Source organism: Castanea sativa, chromosome 3 (assembly GCF_040712315.1).
Source record: "Castanea sativa cultivar Marrone di Chiusa Pesio chromosome 3, ASM4071231v1".
NCBI classification, from domain to species: Eukaryota; Viridiplantae; Streptophyta; class Magnoliopsida; order Fagales; family Fagaceae; genus Castanea; species Castanea sativa.
In genome coordinates, this window is record NC_134015.1 from 28754666 (window position 1) to 28775360 (window position 20695).

Consider the following 20695-nt stretch of genomic DNA (forward strand, 5'->3'; position numbering starts at 1 on the left):
AATTTCTTTTTTGCTATAAACCCTCTGAAATTAGTCAATCTCGTGGCTTTTATCAATTCACGGCCAAGAGAAAAGACTGTAGGATAATAAAATCTTTGGTTACCTCAGATAGGAGTTGGAAGACGGAGTTCTTCTTCGTCTCAGGTTTTTGGGCAGGACGCTCTGTTGATGTGAGCAGGGATTCATTTCCCCCATATATAGGAGAGTTAGGGAACCTTCGTCCTGAAGGTATGCTCACAACTACCGTAGCATCACCTTTATTACATATCTTTCTAGGCTAATCTCTTCGTCCTTGTTGCAGGTGTTAGAAGGTCGTCGCTGAGCAAGTTCTATCTGGGACGCGTTCAGAAGGCTCGTCTTCATCCAGAGAGGGACTTCCACACCTTGGTCACTCTCCAGCGTCTTGCGACTTGGGGACTTGGCCCCGAGCCCTCTCCAGAAGCCTTAGCCCACGAAATTACAGTCCGTCGACGTGAGTTCTCGTCTTGCACTTCCTCTCTCTTTTTTTTTTTTTTTTTTTCTCACTTATTATTATTATTTATTTTAGGGATGGCTACAATGAAGGAAAACAAAGGCAAGGGAGTCGCAGACGAGCGTCCTAAGCAAGACACCGAGACTAGGGCTCGTCCTGCTGCTGGCGACAAGAGGAGCCTGTCAAAGGCCATCAATCTTGAAAACCTCCCCAGTCGGAGAGCCAAGCACAGGAGGTCGTCCAAGCCTGGGGTCGTCTCTCCTGCTGTCCCTGTTCCTCCTCCTCAGTCACCGTCTGTCCAGATTTTCGACGTGGAGTCGTCTAAGCCTGTTCACCCTCCTCCGTCCAAAACCAGCGTTCCTACCTCGTCCCAACCTCCTGTTGACGTTGCGCCCAACCTTCTTGAGAGTGAAGGCTTGGCCTGGGAGAGGTTTCAGCAAGCAGTGTCTGACGAGGACGTGGCAGCATGCTACAACATGTCCTTGAAAGATTTTGAACACTCAGGTGTCCACGATCTTTTCAAGGTAAGTGATATGTATTTATTCTCATCACTGGTTTTACTCTTATGATTGTTGACTTTGCTTAATACGAAAACTCTTATTTGTTTGTGTAGGCCATGTCCAAGTTTATAGCTGCGTCCAGGCAGGCTACTAAGCTGGACAGGACAAGGCTACTACTGGAAAGAAGGATCCAAGAGGTCAAAGACGATTGCAAGGGCTGGGCTGAGATTGCTGCTAAGGCTAAGGACGAGGCCAAGGGTTTGCTCAACCTCGTCGAGGAGCTAAAGGCTGACATAGTGGAAAAAGACTCCCGTCTTGACCACTTTCAGAGGAAGATCGACGAGCTGAGCAACTCCCTTGTGGGGGCTAAGGACGAAACTATGGAGGAGTTTAAGGCTTCAAAGCAATTCACTGACCTTCTGGACGCCAACTATGCAGCTGGATTTGAAGATTTTCGCATGGAGGCGAAAGAAAAGTTTCCATTCAGCCCCATCGTCCTTCAACTAGGAGGTGCTACCAGTTCTTTTCTTCAGACTAGCTCTGAAGATGTCAATGTTGAAGACGATGCCTCGACCAAGCCCGCTGAAGACGACCCTGATGCCTGATGCCTGTTATTTGAAGATTTTCATTATTTGTTCAAGTGTTTTCTTCCTGTCTCTTTTTTTTTTTTTTTAATGTATAAGAGCACATTTGTCTCGTCTGGAGTACTTTTGACGAGTTTATAAACAGTGCCTTTCAAGGCTTATTTCTTAAGGGTTTTTGGACGGTGGTCGTTCACCATTTATTGTCTAATGAATGTTTATCTTCGCTTATCATTATTGTTGTTCCATGGACGAGTTTGTGTATTATTTTCTTATTCAATTGCCTTTTAAGCAATGTTCCCAAGTGTTGGGTGATTGTTTACATGATGCCCTTATGGACGAGTAGCTTAGGACGATGATGATCATTTTGCCTGCTCTTTAGGCGATTACTAGTATTTTCGCGAGTTCACAATCGTCTCGACCATATGCTCGTCGTTGGGATGCATGTGTTAATGCCTACTTTTCTTCTTAGACGAGTAGGCCCTGGCTAAGGAAAGCTTGGACGAGCATGCCTTAGCATTTTCCCCTTTGCTTTATCCTCTTTTCATTTTTTTTTTTTTTTTAAGGAAAGCTTGGACGAGCATGCCTTAGCATTTTTTCTTTGCTTTATCCTCATTCTTTTTTAAGGAAAGCTTGGACGAGCATGCCTTAGCATTTTTTCTTTGCTTTATCCTCATTTAAAGGAAATCTTAGACGAGTTTGTCTTCGTCCAGAGATTTTACTTATCTAAGGCTTTTGCCTCGTCCGTGGGTATTATCAGGGAAACTGGAATTCAAATACATAAGAAATCCAAATCATATTATTACATGAACATTGTTCACAAACTTGGTACATGCTTATAAGCTAGTGCCTTATTAAGATACTCAAGTACATAGCATCGTCTTTCATAAGCTAGTCTGTAAGTAGTGCAAAAGTTTAAGAACTAGTGCACTTTTATTCATAACACACCATAACAGTAGTAAAAGCAAAAGTAAATATAAGCAAACACGCAAATCACAACTGTAATTTTGCCACTGACTTCCCTCGTCCCAGCTCATCACTGATAGTACCTTCGCAGATGTTCCACGTTCCAAGGATGCTCTAACTTCCGCCCGTCCAGGGCTTCCAGGTAGTAGGACCCCTGCCTTTTGCAGTTGATTACCCTGTAGGGTCCTTCCCAATTGGGTCCCAGTTTTCCATGAGCTGGGTTCCTGGTCGCCAAGGAGACCCTTTTGAGGACAAGGTCCCCCACACCGAACCGTCTGGGTTTTACCATGGCATCATGCTGTCTAGCCATGAGATTTTTGTACCTTGCTGTCCTTTGCTCCGCATCCATTCTTACCTCATCAATAAAATCGAGGTCAAGGCGAAGTTGTTCCCCATTGTCTTTCTCCTGGTACTCCATCACTCGGTGACTTGCCATATGGACCTCCGCTGGTATGACAGCTTCACTCCCATAGGCTAGTTTAAAAGGGGTCTCTCCTGTCGGAGTTCGTGCAGTCGTCCTATAAGCCCAAAGAACACCTGGCAGCTCGTCTGGCCATATCCCTTTTGCCCCCTCAAGCCGAGTCTTGATGATTTTCAGCAGGGATCGGTTTGCCACTTCTGCTTACCCATTTGCCTGTGGATGGGAGGGTGAAGAATAGTGATTCTTGATCCCAAAATGATTGCAAAAGTCCCTGAAGGGTGCGTTGTCAAATTGACGTCCGTTGTCGGATACTAATACCCTGGGTACTCCGAACCTGCATAGGATATTCTTCCATACAAAATTCTTCACGTTCTGCTGAGTGATTGCTGCAAGAGGCTCGGCTTCTACCCACTTGGTAAAGTAATCTATTCCTACCACCAAAAACTTCATTTGCCGGATTCCTACGGGAAAAGAACCCAGGATATCCAGTCCCCACTGTGCGAAGGGCCATGGGGCTGTCATTGGGGTCTGATATTCTGACGGCTGTCTAGGCACATTGCTATAACGCTGGCATTGGTCACATACCTTGACATAGGCTTTAGCATCTGCCTGCATTGTTGGCCAATAGTAGCCGGCACGGACGATCTTATGGACAAGGGACCTTGCCCCTGAATGATTTCCACACGATCCTTCATGAACTTCCCTCAGAACATAGTTTGACTCGTCAGGAGCCAGGCATCTTAAGTAGGGTTGGGAAAAGCCTCGCTTGTACAATACCTCATTTATGAGGACATACTTGGCCGACCTGACCCTTAACTTTCTCGCTTCATCCTTGTCTTCTAGAAGCCTCCCATCTTTGAGGTAAATTATTATCGGACTCATCCAATTTTCTCCTTCTCCTATCTGCTGTATGTCAGGGATGTCTATGCTCGGCATGTACTGGATGTCGCTGAACTCGTCTATGACTCCTGCCGAGGCGGCTTTTGCCAAGGCGTCTGCTTCCGCATTCTCCTCCCTAGGAAGTTGAATAAAACTTATGGCTGAAAATTTTCGGGCAAGGCGTTTCACTTTGTTGAGGTACTTCTTCATTCGATCTTCCTTGACATTACACATCCCATTTACTTGGTTAATGACCAGTTGAGAGTCTCCTCTGATTGTTAACGACTCCGCCCCTAAGGACTTGGCCAATTCCAATCCCTTGAGTAAAGCCTCGTACTCAGCCTCGTTGTTGGTAGTTGGATACTGCAGACGGGCCGCATACTCCAGCTTGTCACCCTCAGGGGACTTCAGTATAATTCCAATCCCTCCTGCATACAATGTGGACGATCCATCTACATTAACCACCCACATTTCATTTCCTTCGTCCTTGTTCAGGTCGTCCTGACTGGGGGTGAATTTTGCAATGAAATCTACCAACGCCTGCGCCTTTATCGTGCTCCTTGGGAGGTACCTGACATTAAACTCGCTGAGCTCAACGGCCCACTGTACTAACCGTCCAGCAGCTTCCAACTTGCTCATCGCCTTTTTTATGGGATGGTCTGTTAGGACGTTGATGACATGTGCCTGAAAATAATGTCTCAGCTTCCTGGAAGCCGTGATTAATGCGAAGGCTAGTTTCTCCATCATCGGATATCGTTCTTCTGCCCCTCTCATCGCATGGCTTGTGTAATAGATCGGCTTCTAGACTTTCCCCTCTTCTCTGACTAACGCTGAGCTTACTGCGTGTGGGGATACTGCCAAGTACAAGTATAACTCTTCCCCAGGTACAGACGGACTCAAAAGTGGTGCCGTCATTAGATACGTCTTCAAGTCCTGAAAGGCCTTTTGACACTCGTCCGTCCATTCAAAAGCCTTCCTAAGGACTTTAAAGAATGGTAAACATTTGTCAGTAGCTTTCGATACAAACCTGTTGAGGGCGGCGACTCGTCCAGTAAGAGACTGGACTTCCTTGATATTGTTCGGTGGCTCCATGTTCAGTATCGCCTAGATTTTATCCGGATTTGCCTCAATTCCCCTGTGCGACACCATAAACCCCAAGAATTTACCCGATGAAACCCCGAAAGCACACTTGCTCGGGTTTAATTTCATGTGGTACCGTCGCAACGTATCAAAAGTCTCTTGAAGGTCATCAAGATGTTTATCCTCGTCCTGGCTCTTCACCAGCATGTCGTCCACATAAACCTCCACATTTCGCCCGATTTGAGGACGGAACATATGGTTAACCAGCCTTTGGTAGGTCGCCCCCGCGTTCTTCAAACCGAAGGGCATCACTTTGTAGCAATACAACCCTTGGCTTGTGACGAATGAGGTCTTCTCCTGATCCGCTTCATTCATCTAAATCTGGTTATACCCTGAGAAAGCGTCCATGAAGCTAAGTAGCCTGTGACCTGCCGTCGAATCCACTAACTGGTCAATGCGCGGCAATGGGTAGCTATCCTTGGGGCAAGCTTTGTTTAGATCAGTGAAGTCCACGCACATCCGCCACTTGCCATTGGCTTTCTTGACCATGACTACGTTCGCCAACCAGTCTGGGTAATGAACTTCTCGGATAAACTTCGCGGTGACCAACTTCTGCACCTCTTCCTTAATGGCATTATCTCGCTCGGGAGCAAAAACTCTTCTCTTCTGACGCACTAGTTTCGAATAGGGACACACGTTCAGGCTATGGGTAATGACGCTCGGATCAATGCCAGGCATGTCCTCATGACTCCATGCAAAGACATCGAGGTTTTTCTTCAGAAACCGAATCAAAGCGTGCTTTGCCCCCTCTTCCATGCTCGCCCCAACTCTAGTAGACTTCTCGGGCTGGTTATCGTCCAAAGGGATGTCCTCTAATGCTTCAGTGGGCTCAGCCACGACCCTTCTTCCGTCTATACTCATCGCCTGCATGTGCTCGTCCATGGCCAGCATAGCTAAGTAGCACTCTCTGGCAGCCAGCTGATCTCCTTGTACCTGGCCTACTCCGTGCTCGGTCGGGAATTTGATGGACAGGTGGTAGGTAGAGGTTACCGCTTTCCAACTATTCAAAGTTGGCCTTCCAATAATTGCATTATATGACGATGCACAATCAACAACAAGGAAATTTACCTCCCTGGCTATCTGCTGCGGATACGTTCCGACGACCATTGGCAACGTGATGGTGCCTACAGGTTGCACCTTCATTCCTCCGAATCCTACCAACAGCGAGTTCACTGGTCGAAGCTGATCTCGTCCTAGCCTCATTTGTTGGAATGCGGGGTAGTAGAGAATGTCTACAGAGCTGCCATTGTCTATCAATACCCTCCTGGTCGTGTAGTCAGAGATGAGTAGGGTGATGACTATCGCGTCATCGTGTGGGTGGTGAATTCGTCCTGCCTCCTCGTCCGTGAACGTAACAACCTGTTGGTCTACCTCCGTCGTCCTAGGAGGTCGTCCAGACAGTTGGATGTTCTGCACTACCTTCAGGTATGTCTTCCTTGACTTGGACGACTGCGCCGTCGAGCTTCCTCCTATAATCACCCTTATTTCTCCTAGTGGGGGGCGTGATGATTCTTCCACCTTGGCCTTCATTTTCTCATCTCTCTGGTCTCGTCCAAGGAAGTTCCTCAATTTTCCCTGTCTAATGAGATTTTCTATTTGCTGCTTCAAGTCAAAGCACTCGTCCGTATCATGCCCATGGTCCCTGTGAAAACGGCAGTACTTGCTCCTATTACGCTTGTTGGGGTCTCCCTTCATTTTGTCCGGCCACTTCAAGGACGGATCATCCTTGATCTGCATAAGAACCTGCTCCAATGGCATAGTCAGGGGCGTGTATTGTTGATTCCTCGCGGAGGAACTGGCCTTCTTACCATCCTTATCTTTTCTCTCGTCTACTCGAACTTTCTTTGGACGAGGTCCCTGGTCCGGATAGCGATGGTGGCCCACTTCCGAGCGCTCTGCCCTTTTTCTTTTCTTGGCTATGATAGCGTCTTCAGCATTCATAAAATTCTGGGCCGAATGGACAAGCTCGGCCATAGTCTGTGGTTCCTGCTCGTAGAGCTTATGAATGAACAAATCAGAATTGACCCCATTGTGGAAAGCGGCCAGCAATAGCTTGTCATCCATCTCGTCCACCGTTAAGGCTTCTCTGTTAAATCGGGTGATAAAAGATCGCAAACTCTCATTGTCCCCTTGCTCTATAGTCAGCAGGCTAGAGGAGGAACGTTTGTGATGCTGTCCTCCAATGAAGTTGTTGACAAACAGCTTACTCAGTTCTTCAAATGATCCCACTGAGTTTGGGGGAATCTTACTGAACCACACTCGCGCTAGTCCCTTGAGTGTGGTGGGAAAAGCTCTGCATATGATCTCGTCTGGGACCCCTGCAGGTGCATGGTCGTCTTGAAAGTTGCAATGTGATCGCAAGGGTCGCGATTTCCATCATATGAGTCTAGAGAAGGCATTTTGAATTTCGGGGGTAAAGGGTGACTGTTGATGGAGGCTGTAAAAGGGGAGTCCGTTCGGTGGACCATATCATCTACTGGGTTTGCTCGCCTCATGTTTTCCCTCATTTCCTCCATTGCTTTTCTCATCTGGTCCATTTCTTTTTCCAAGTGCGGCACCCTTCTTGAAGCGGTACCCCTTGTTTGATCTTCGGACTCTACATTTTCCCCTCCTCCTTCCTGACTTGGGGCTCTTCCCTCCATGTGTCCTTGACGCTGCCTCCTGAGGTTGATCTCCCTAATCAACTCCTGGTTCTGACGTGTCAGTTCTGCCATAGCGGCAGCCATGGATTGTATGTGCTGAATAGAAGGCGGTTGCATTACAGGTGCTGATCTGCGATCGCGATGGGGATTGCTAGAGGCATCCCTACTCTCCTGGTGGCCTGGGCTGGTAGCCCTTGATCTTGTTCGAACCATTCAGCCTTTTGTCTGGGATAGAATAACTCTTTCCCACAGACGGCGCCAACTGATGATGCAAAGAAGATCAGTGGGCTGGATGCTTTGGACTTCAAAGGACTACTGGTTCTCTCTACGGCCTAAAAAAGAAAGAGAAGCGAATCAAAGGCGACTGGGGCTGCCGGCCAAAAACCCTCCGATGGCAAAGTTAGTTTTTCTTTCTATGTTATCTGAGTTCCAACTTTTTTGGAGTGAAAAATGAACATACCTTGGCCTTGTCTGAAATAGCCTTTATATAGTGTTCTTATAGGCGGTTACCAAAATTGGAACTTCTCCTGGATTCAAGGAGAGGTAGAAATCAAACGTAACTTGCATAATCGTTTAGAAGTTATGCTTTTGCCTCCACAACGGATACCTGGCAGTTATGCGTGGGATAAGGAATTACCGTGCTGTATTCGGAGATTTTTCTAAGTATGATACTCTCGTCCCAGAATTCCTTAGTCGAGTATGTTTTGGCGCAGGCGCAGAGGCTGCCTCACCTAACAGTCACTCCTTCAGGACGAGGTTATCCGCGCTTTGGACGAGTGTCTATTTTCTGGTGGTGCCTACCTCGTCCAGAACTCTTCCTATCTGGACGAGGTAGCTGCAAGTAGGTTTCGAAGGGTGTTTACAATTCCAAACGGGCCACGGACGACCTTTATGGACGACTTGGAGATAGGCAAAATCAGTACCCCATCAGTAGGCATCCTTAAAGTATCCACACAATTTGACCTAGTACAATACACTGTGGTACTTCTGTTGTAGAACAAAACCATCCAACTAAAAATATATATCCAAAAAAAAAACCTTCATGAACAGTCCGAATGAGAAGTTTGAGGGAGGCGGAGCAAAAATATTTATATATTTTTTTTCCCAATTGATTTTTATTCCCTATGATCTAATCACAAGTTTTAGATATACTTGAAGGTAAGCAAAAATAGCAGCAATTTTTTTAGATAGACACAATCTTAATTGTTCTTATCAACTTTTCCTCTACTAATCTTTGGATAAATACAGAATTTTACTTTTTCTTATCAACTTTCCTCTATTTATTTTTGGATAAACACAAAAGCTTAATGTTGATATCAACATTTTTTTTCCTTAACTCTATGAATAATTGTAACATGGTGGGAAAGATTAATTATTAAGAGTTTGAGTTTGAGACAAAGAGTTTAATTAGAATTGATTTTACTTTTTTTTATGGTAGAACATCTAGACATGTACTCTGTACTCACTCCCTAAGAGTTTTTTTTTTTTTTGGATAGACCAAGAGAACAATATTTTTTTTTTTAGATAAAAAGAATAGTTGTACGTTAAAAGAAAGAAAATTTACTCAAAATTACACTCTTATATTATATTAAAGATAATTTGCTTGAAAATAAACTTTATTAGCTATACGTTGTTGTTTTTTTACATGTAGTAATATAAATTTTAAAAAATATATGGATTAGATTGACCTTTTTTTGTTATCTAGAATTAGATGAAGAGTTTGGATTGTAATTAAATTAAGATTTTTATCAACTTAGAAATTACTATAAGAGAATAAAAATTATATATTTTTAAAAAAATCTAAAAAAAATTTCTACAATTTGGTAAAGCCACTTGACACAACCACAGCTTCTAAGCTCAACTTTTAGTATATAGTATATTACACAGATCTTGATCATTGTAAATTCATATTAGATCTTCGTTTTAATCTTGCAACTCTTGTTATTTCAGCATTGTTCAACTATTTAACTAAAAATAAATAAATAAACAATTATAATATACACAACCAAACTAACATTTTGTATATTTGTAGATCTATTTAGCATTGGCTTTGTAAAAAAATTGATGAGTGCTAATGTAAGTTCTTTAAGATTTTCAAATTTTAAAGCATTTGATTTGCTAAAATCTTATAGTTACTAGAAACTTTTCCATGCATCACGGGTTAGCAACTAGTTAATATAAGGGGGGAATCTCACAATTTAACATGACACAACACGAGATGGACATATTTCAAATCCATGATCACAATTTGTTATATTTAAGAAAAATCTTGAAAGCTCATAGTATTGTGTGTTATTAAATTAATATCAAGTAATTTATTTAGCAATTGTTTTTATTATAAAAAAAAAAACAATTAGGGCACGTTTGGTAAACTGAATGTGGATTATAACAAGAATTGTAATCTTTATTATTGGGAATAAAATGTGTTGTAATGGAATAACTAAACTTATTCATTAGTTTGATAAGTTGTGAAATGTAATATTAGAATAAAACTCAAAACATTTAATTTAGAAAATATCTCACTCATACAATTATATTTTCCAGAAAATAATATATTTTAAATTTGGGAGAGATGAGTTATTTTTTGGTGATTTTTTATTTCCATAATTATTACGTGGATATGAAAAGTTTTTTTTTATTTGGAAATATATTAATATTAGAAATTATTACATTTACTAAGGAATACCTATCATAACCATTTTAGAGAGGAATAGTTATTCTTTATTTTAAAGAATAACTATTTATAAGGAAAGACTGTTTCCTGTAATATAGATATAACCAAACTATTAAATAGCTAAATCATAGGAATAACTATTACATTACAATGCTTATTATAGTCTACTAAACATAATGGCTATTACAATACAATACTTATTATAGTCTACTAAGCATACCCTTAAACAATTTTTGAGTTAAATCCTCAAATCATAAGCTCTCCAAGCTCTACATTAGTTACATTCCTCCCCTCAATGGTTCCTTGATCCTTCCTTGAATTGAAAGACTGCCTTAAATTATCTCACTTGCAGAAACTTCTCTTCTTTTTTTATTTTTTATTTTATTTTTTATTATTTATTATATAGGAAAGGAATGTAAATTTTTTTGCCCCACAACTTAGGGTATGTTTGGTAGGTTGTAATAGACACTATAATGTAATAGTTATTCTTATGATTTAGCTATTATTTAGTTTGGTAATGTTTTTATTATTCTTTAAAACGAGGAATAGCTATTCCTTTTTTAAAATTGTTGTAAATTTGTAATAGCTATTCCTTAATAAGTATAATAAGTTTATAATTAATATATTTCTAAGTAAACAAACTTTTCATATACACATTACAATTATAAAAATACAAATCATAAAAAATTACTCATTTCTCTCTTAAATTTTTTTTAAAATTATTATTAAGGAAATATGATTGTATGAGTAAGAGATTTCTTAAAATAGATCTTAAGTTTTATTCTAATATTATAACTCACAACCAAATTTATAAATATATTCAGTTATTCCATTGTGTCACATTTTATTTCCAGTAATAAAGATTACCAATTTTGTTGTAATTCTTATTTAGTGTACCAAACGTACCCTTAATCCTTTAAACATCTTCTTCTCTTCTCTCTCTCTCTCTCTCTTCTTTTATATATATTAGGACCATCATCTGTTTCTTTTTAATATTTAATTATTTATTCAGGAAAAATAAAGGCGTAAATGTATTTTTAGCCCCTACATTTTTTTCATTTTGGTCCCTACATTTTATTTTTACCACTTTTAGTCCCTAAACCAATTAACGCATCTTATTTTAATCCTTTTTGTCAGCCAACTAGCAGAAAATGCTGATATGGCTGACGGAGAGAATAAAAAAATAATATAAAATGCCACATTAGCATCTAATTTTTTTTTTAAAAATAATTTATCAATTTTAACTAAATAAAAAAAAAACAGAATTAAAAACAATAAAATACATCAATTTAGATCTAATTCATTTTGAACAAGAACACATAAAAACATTATCACAGATTTAAACATTAACACAAAAACATACGAGCACAAACCCAGAACCAAGTACAAACTCAAATTTAAAAACACAAAGAACACAATAACAAACATAAACTATTTACTCTCAAAACACTAACTTGCTATTCATACTAAAAGTCTCAGACTCACAACCATGTGCACTTTAGAGAAACGCGGCAACCTCTTCATCCTAACACTCATCAACGACGATCACGAGCACCATCTCGGCCCACACCTCATCGACTCTCTCCTCTCCGCTCTCTCCCAAGTCAACACCCAATCCATCAATGGCGGCTCCGCTCTCATTACCGTCGCTCGCAGCAAGTTCTTTTGCAACGGCGGACTCATCCTCGCTCTCATCGCAAGTGGTGGGTAGATCTGGGTTTTCTGGGTCTAGATTGGCTAGGTCCATTGATGTGAAACCCATAGACCAAGCCCAGAAAGGACTCACTGCCGTTCGTGGCTGTCGTGGTCAACAACGAAGGATTGAAGCTTGAGGAGCATTGGCCTGGGTTCCTTGTAATGAAACAGAGGTAGAGATCAAAGGTGGTGGATCTGGAGGTTTCGGATCGGTGGTTTGAGTTGAGTTTCATATCGGTGGGTCGTTGATCGTTAGGTTTCAGATCGTTGAGTTTTGTGTTGGTTTAAGTTGATTTTGTGTTGGTTTCTCGGAAAGATAAGAGAATCATACTCTTTCTTTTCTTCTATTTTCTTTGGTGCCGGAAATTTTGGGTTTAGAGTTTAGTGTTTTTGTGTTTGGGGGCTAGAAATTCTGGGTTCAAGTTTTGTGTTTGATGCTTTGGTGGTGTGGGGGTTTGATTTTTCGGATTTGTTCATGTTTAATTTTGTGTTGATATGATCCAATGCTAATTTTTTGGGTTTTAAATTTTCTGGATTTGTCTTGTTCAAATGTTTAATGTGTTCATGTTTAATATGATGTGGATTTGATTTTTCTGTGTTTGATTTTTGGGTTTGTATGATTTTTTTGGGTTTGTGCTCGTGTGTTCTTGATGGGTTTGTGTATGATTTTCTGGATTTGATTTCTCAGTGTTTTGGGAGTAATTCTGTTTTTTCCTTTTTTATTTAGTTAAAATTGATAAATTATTATTTTAAAAAAATAGATGCTGATGTGACATTTTATATTATTTTTTTATTCGCTCCGTCAGCCTTTTCCGCTAGTTGGCTGACGGAAATGATTAAAATGAGACGCGCTAATTGGTTTAGGAAATAAAAGTGGTAAAAACAAAATATAAGAACCAAAAAAAAAAAAAAGTCAAAATGTAAGAACTAAAAGTGCATTTACGCCAAAAAAAAAATGTATGGGTTAGTGAGGTCCATATACTCGCAATTCCCACATGCTGTGAGACATACGTTAGATACATAAGGCATCTCCTTGCGTGGGAAGAACAGTGCAGGCTACCCTCTTTGTTGCTTATAGTCTTGAACCCTTTTAATACTGGATGAAGATGATCCGTCCAAGCTTGCTTACAATGAGTCTATTTTCTCAGTGGAGGTAGATTTCTGGGGAAAAAAATTGAGAGTGATCAGGTAAATGAGGCCATTTGGAGTTTTGGACACAGCTCTTCGCTTTTTTATTATGGGAAGCAAACACAGCTGGAGCTTCTCATATGGAAACCTTGTCCAGAATTTGTCATGTATTTTGGGTTATCCTGGTTTAGATAGTTCAGCGAATAGAAGTGGTGGTCCTCAACATTGGAATTTAAAGAAACATGGTTAAATTCTGATGAGAAGAAAAAAATATATACTGCAAAAGATAGTTCAGCGTTTTGTTGCTTATTAATCAAGCAATTTATTGGATTTCAGATTGGGTGCTATCAAAGATCTTGGGTTTTATAACATTTTCTAAAGAGAAGCCTTTTCAATCCTGGAATGTCCCATTGGGAAAGTGAGTAATTGGTTAAAAATCTAGGATTTTGTTGCAGGGTGCCCCAATGCCAAGGAAAGATTTCCACTGCAACTTTTTCAGTTGCAGGGGTTAATTCACTTGTTAGATTGAAGGTTATCCCTAATTTCGGTGGCGAAGAATTTGATTCTGTAGGAGGTATCCAAAGCTGTTTCAAATCTAAAAGCTCTTTCCTGGTAATAGAGTTAAATTATCGCCAACCAAGCCCGATGTTATCATTAGTCTATTCAAAAAAAAAAAAAAAAAGGTACGAATCAGCACACAATTTGGTGAAGGAAAAATGGGCTCTAGGTTTTGAAAGCAAAACTTCATTTTCTCAACCAGACTTTTCTATACATAAGAGCTGCAGTGAGAACATATTCATTCACACTGAATTATTTCCTAAACACTATCACATTTGGTACAAATATCACACACAAACAACAAATTACAACATGGAACAACTGACAAACTGAAAGGGGGCAACAAGGAAAATATATTTTTTTTTTTAAAGAAAAGAAAGGAAAAGGAAACATCAACAGCATATGCACAAGTAACTGCTTATCTTTCTGAGTGCCAAGATCTGGGCTTCCCACTCGGTTTGTAATCGAACATGTACAAGCTCAGCGTATGTACATAAATTGATGTTGGATCTAAAGCTCTTAACAGTTATAAGTGATGACAGAGCCTGATCTTCGTTTGGTCTGCTCACTAACCTTCCATTTCTCAACCAGAATGGCCTTTATGTTGGTGCAACTGGAAACCACAGTGGCAACTCCAGCTGCAGATATACCAGGGCAATAAACCATGTGGCAGGATTCAAGCAGGCCGCAATTTCTTACAAGGTGGCCTATACCAACATCTGTTATTTGGCGGCAGTGTGACAGAAGTATTTGTTTTAGTAATGGACAGCCTTCTCCTAACTCAGCCATTGCCATATCCCCCAAATTCTGATAAGATGGACAAATATTTAGATTGAAGGGGAAATTGCACGAAGAGGAGAGAGGGAAATGATGAAAATATTGAATCAAGGAATTGTTTTGACCAAGTTGACTAGTGCATAACTCAGGATGTGTGAACTTCACCTAACAGCACATAGATATTAAGTGTGCATCAATAAAGGCTATTACTTATTACCCAGCATTAGACCCAACTATATTAGGTTTTGGGAAGGATGGCTTGGATATGGACCAACCTTTTAACAATATTATAATGATGCTGCTCTAAGGATTGAAATTGTGCACTTCACAGCCAAAGACTTTATCATTGTACCAGACAATGGTCCTATTGCGTACACATCGATACGTAAATAAAAATTTTACTCCATGACCTGATAAAAAAATCATGTAATTTTATATTTACACATGTATGCCATCATATTACAGTATCATATGTTTTCAACCACTCATTCAAAGTTTAAAATCCATCTTTGAACTACATATAGTGCACATCAATATAACAATAGAGCAATTTGGGGCACTGAATTTCAGTTTCATAAACTTCAAATAGAAACAAGTTTTACTAATCAGAGAATATATCCAAAAGGTTAATGCAAATTTATGCATGCATACACAGAATCATAAACCGAGGATGGGGAGAGAGAACACACCTGGAGAGCACTTATGTCTAAGAAATGGAGCTGCGGGCAGCCTCTTGCAATGGCTATTATTCCAGCATCTCCGATTTGGCAGCAGCCACTGACACTTAGATGATGCACTGAGCAACCCTGACCAACGGCAACAAGGGCCTCATCTCCAACCCTAGTGATAAAAAAGGGCCCCGGGGGGGGGGGGGGGGGTGTTTCAGTCAGATGTCAGGATTTATATAATGTTTCATGTAATGATGAAGATTTCAACTCGCAAAATGTTGACTATAGGATGAAAAATATCTAATTCTCAAGGGTAAGAAATAAAAATATAAAGAGCCAGCTGTGAAGAATATTTTACCTATCACATAATTGAAGGCTAAGATCTGTAAGAGAGTTACAATACTCACCAATAGCAGAAATTCCCTTATTTCCAATCTATTAATGGCAAAAACAAAAGATATATGAGACTATAGTGCAAGATGTTTACACTATAAAAAATGTGAATGCCTACTAAGGATGCAGATTTAAACAACAAAAATACAACTATCGTATTATTTAAAACATCAAATAAAATGCAAATTACACCCTTAAAGTTACGGGTAATTTTGATTTTGTCTCCTAAAGTTTCAAGATTTTGATCTGCTCCCCTAATGTCATATATTGTTTGGATTTGCTCCCTTCTGTCCATGTGCCGTGCTTAGCTGTCTTTTAAGTGCCAGCTAAGCCTATCATGTCTATTAGTTTGACCAATCAAATTATGCCACATCAATTAAATGATGTCAAGTCAATTAAATAACATAAAAAAAAATGATGAAAATGTAAAAACTATCCCCTATAATCTAAAAAAATACACATTAAAATTAAATAAATAAAAAAATCTTTTCCACCATTTTCTAGGCAGCCAAACAGAAACCTAACTGTAAGAAATCCCAATGCCATTTGAGAACATCACTACATCCAAACAATGATGTTAAAAATGAAAATAAAATAGAAAATAAGATACAATGTTACCTTTTTTTTTTATTGACATGGACAAAATGAAGTCAATTTAATCACACTGTTATTTTGAGCTTAGTTGACACTTAATGGACAGGTAGGCATAACGCATGGATGGAAGGGAATAAATTCAAATGATATGTAACATAAGGAGAGCGGATAAAAATTTTAAGGCTTTAGGGGGATAAAATCAAAATAACCCTAAACTCTGAGGGGCATTTAAAATATTTTACTTGTGAAATTTCTACTTTTTTAAAATTGCTAAAAGGACCAGCAACATAGTTAAAAATTCCCATGTTTCCTACATTTTTATAACATTCTTACAAGCCGGGCACTGTAAACATTCAGGCTAATATTGAAAGAAGCAAAGTACAGAGTATTACTTTGACCCCAACAGTTGATAGAAGTTTTCTAGATAATAAAGAGGACATATCACAGCCATTTGTTCAAGCTAGAAGATTGACTGATTAAAGTCAAAGTTTTGTTCATGATTTATTTGGATGGTTTTTCCCATGCCTTCAGTAAGCATTTAAATCCTGCCATTTCTTGTGAGAACAACCATCCAAATGAATCAGGAACAAAATAGAATTTTTGAAGATAAAATAAATGAAAGGAATACTTAGAATACTAATGAAAATATTGGCAAATTAGTCAAGACATTAGTTCGGCAAAATATGCAATACAAGAACTAATTGTGAGAGAGCGAGGACCTCATTACACCGCTGAATGTGAAGTTTCTTTAAATTCCTGCAGCCCCTAGCTATACCACAAATGCCTTCATCTCCAATACTAGAGCACCCTACCAAGTAAAGAGTTTGCAATTTGTTACAGCCCCTTCCAAGTTCAAGAAGGGCTTTATTACCTATCTTTTGGCAGTATAACAGTACTAACTCAGTGAGTTGCCTGCAAATATTCAGAGCTAAGATTAGCATCTTCACAAAAGTATCCAGACTGTATCAAACAAATGTCACATATTTAGCCAAAAGCCAATAATATGTAACTAGCTTTGATCAATGTAAAATGCAAGAAATATACTTCAAATTAAGCAGAATGCAAGCACAACCTAACTATAAAATGCAAGGAACATGTGACTAAATCCATCCAAACCCTTAACTGAGAGGAAGGCGTGATACTTTTAGGCAGATTGGATAATATCTATTTGATGAATTTAATATTTTCCTCATTCACTAAGTTCAGTGGAAAACATTTTACCAAGGCTGCTACTGCAGAAGACAGATGAGTATCCATCATTCCATCTCATGGAAGAACTTTACACCGTAATGATAAAAAAGAAAGTGCCAGAACATTGAAATCTTTTTCAAAATGTCAATGACATGATATTAAATAGTTTTAACAGGTTAGTAAAAGCATGTAGCTCAAAGGAATACTTGTAGAGCTCAAGAGCAACAGGGCTAGTAGCTTGTGTGATATTGTGAACCAAACATGACTTTCAATCAATGCACATGTTATCATAACCACATACCCAAGTCATTAAGATTAGGCTGGGAGAGAAACATACTGGCAATATTTTCCAATAGATTCCAGTCCCAAAGTTCCAAAATTATGGCCCCCATTATGGAACCCATTAAGTTCGAGATGTGTAAGTTCCTTGCAACCAGTTGCAATTGCTTCCAAACCCTTGTCACTCAGTAAATAGCAATCACAATGAGTGAGATTTTTTAACTTCTTACAACCACTGCCGATAGCATGTAGACCCCTGAAACGTGTTAAGTGGAAGAAAATAAGCAATGAGAATCTAAGTGGGAATAAATGAAATAAATACCCTAAATACTTAGCACAACGACATTAAGCAAAACCAGTGACACAATAAAGACTGGCTCAACTTCATCAATAATTCCAACTACTTTGAAAGATAAATGTGTCTAAGAATAATAGAAAACACACATCAAATTCTTATCGCAACACAGATAAAGGGGAAAAAAAATGAAAGAAAGAAGCAAATAACAATTGGCAGATGGACAGTAACTGACTTATCAGTAAATTTCTGCGAACTGCATAGAGCCAGAAACTCGAGTGACAAATAACAAGTGCCCACAACTGCCAAAGCCTCATCAGTAACATTGACACATTGTATCTTCAGAACTTTTAAAAGAGGACATCCTTTGGCTACTGCAAGCATCCCCTTGTCACTCATGTACTCCGAATCCAGTCTCAAGAGATTTACAGTGCAACCCAACAGCTTCCAATGAGATATCAGTTATTTTTGCACAATCTGCAACTCCAAGAGTATTTAATGATTTCCCACAACCAAGTGCTAGATTGCTAATTCAACCACATCCGCATCAGTCAAACCTTCACAAAAACGCAAATTCAAATATTCAAGCTGCTTGCAGCACTCTCCAACAGCAGCTAGACCTGGATCTCCAACAAAGCAACCCTGGGAAAAAGTGTAAAAAAGTAAAGCTTATGATAATGTATTGCACTGACATATAGAATCGAAAGTAAACGACAAAATGAAGAGTATGAAGATTTGATGCCAAGCCCTTCCCATCTGAAGGGACAGAACAGTTAAATCTCAACTAAGTAGGCAATGATGATCACAAAACTGGCTTTAAAGGAAAAAAAAAAAAAAAAAAACTTGCATCAATCTCAAACGTAGGCAAGGCATTACGTAATACAATATCAAAAAATCAGCAAGTAGAACAGTGTTGAGTTCAATTAACCAAAGATTTACCTGTAAATCCAAAGACTTCAACAAACTACACTTTTGAGCTAATGATGCTAAACCCATGCTCGTCACATTATTGCACCAAATTAAGCTCAACTTCTCAAGTTTCGAAAAGCCTTCACCAAGGACACTCAACATAGCATCCGATATACAAGACGTCTCAAAATCACTGTCTTCAGACCCACTTTTCTCCATCACATCACTATCACTGCTACATCTTCTTCTCTACACATAGAAACTTGTCTTATCACATAATCAAACTATTTAACAAGCTAAAGAAATACTGAAAATGAACTCAAAGTTCCTCTTTTTGCAAAGGCACTGTTTGTTAAAACCAATGTACCTTTCCAAACATATATTACAGAAAAAGTTTCCCCATGTTCAAAGCCCCAAATTCACCCAACAAAACAAAATGGTCAAGAGTTGGAACAATTTACTGTAACCAATAACCTAGGATGCATGGACATGGACAAAAACACTGGTCCGGGAACGGGTATGACACAGCCACACGAGCAATTTTTAAAAAATTATAACATGATACAGTAGATAAGACACCGTTACGACACGGGTACAGAAGTGTCCGTGCATCCTAGCCAATAACCTTAAGAATCATATAGTGCTCAACTGAACTCTAATAAACAAAATTATACCCAAAACAAACACAAAAACAGTAATCGTCGCAAATTATGATTTGTGTCCGTTTGGTAATGGCAAATTTCCTTATTTGCATAATGTGAGACAAAAAGCTAAAAGCTAGATTATTTCAAATAAATTTGAGATTTTGCTAATTGGCAAATGCTTGAATCTAAAAACTTCTCAATTCTTAATCGAAACTGATTGAAAATCAAATTATCCAATTCAATTACCTTCAATGCTCAAAAATCACATTTGGAGAATCACAAAGTGCTCAGCTCAATTGAACTCCAATAAACAAAACAAAAATAAACTAAAGTGAAAATGTGACAATAAATCCAAAAGCTTCTCCTTTCTCAATCGAAATTGATTAAGAATCAAAACTATCAAATTCAATGGCCAAACTCAAAATATTATTGACCCCTAAATCCCTAACCTAAAAATAAGGATTTGAGTGGAAATGAAAGAGGGCTTACGAACTGAAACGGGAGTGGCGAGCGCTCGTCAACGTGGACGGTCTTGACGTTGACGAAGTGACGAGTGATGCGGCTGAGGATGTGGTCCGGGCAGCCGGAGGCGCCGATCTGGAGGGTGGAGTGGCTGAGGCGCTTGAGGTTGAGCCACCGCTTGCAGACGAGAGAGCAGGCGTCGCGGCTCGGCTTCGAGTCGAGGAGCCGCCGGAAAATCTCGATGAGGACCTCGTCGGGAAGACATCTGTTGATCCGATCATGCACTCGCATTGTTGTTGTTACGAAACGGTGTAGTTTTCAGAACTTGAGAAGTGGGAATTTTATTTCCAATTACCTTTAAATATTAAATAATTTTGTTACCTGTCATGTTTCTATCCATCTATCTATACTACTATTTAAGTGGCTGCACTTGTTTGGAGTGAATTTTTTTTTTATTCCAAAATACCCCTATACCCTTAGATTTAAGTAGAGACAAAACTAAAAGATAGTTTGGTAAAAGATTTTTTTTTTTTTGTCTAAAATACCCCTACAGCCTATGTTTAAGTAGAGGCAAAACTTGGTAAAAATAGTTCTTTAACTTCCATGTAAAACACTATTTACAAAATAGGAGCACACTTCCAGTACACTTACGTTAGTTTTCAAACTCAAATTGCTTCTTCTTCAGTTATGCAATTCTCTCAATTTTGTGTTTTCAAACTCCTTTCACCCACCTCTTTGCTTTAGATTTCAATACAAACGACAACAACAACAGCATAGATTTGAGGTAAGCTTTTTCTTATATCAAATCTCAGCCCTCTCTCTCCCTG

At 39.2% G+C, this 20695-nt stretch overlaps 1 pseudogene; it reads right to left on the bottom strand.

Moving 5' to 3' along the window:
* Positions 1 to 14166: 14166 nt before the first annotated feature.
* On the bottom strand, positions 14167 to 20208 carry LOC142626806 (uncharacterized; annotated as a pseudogene).
* Between the last annotated feature and the right edge of the window lie 487 nt (positions 20209 to 20695).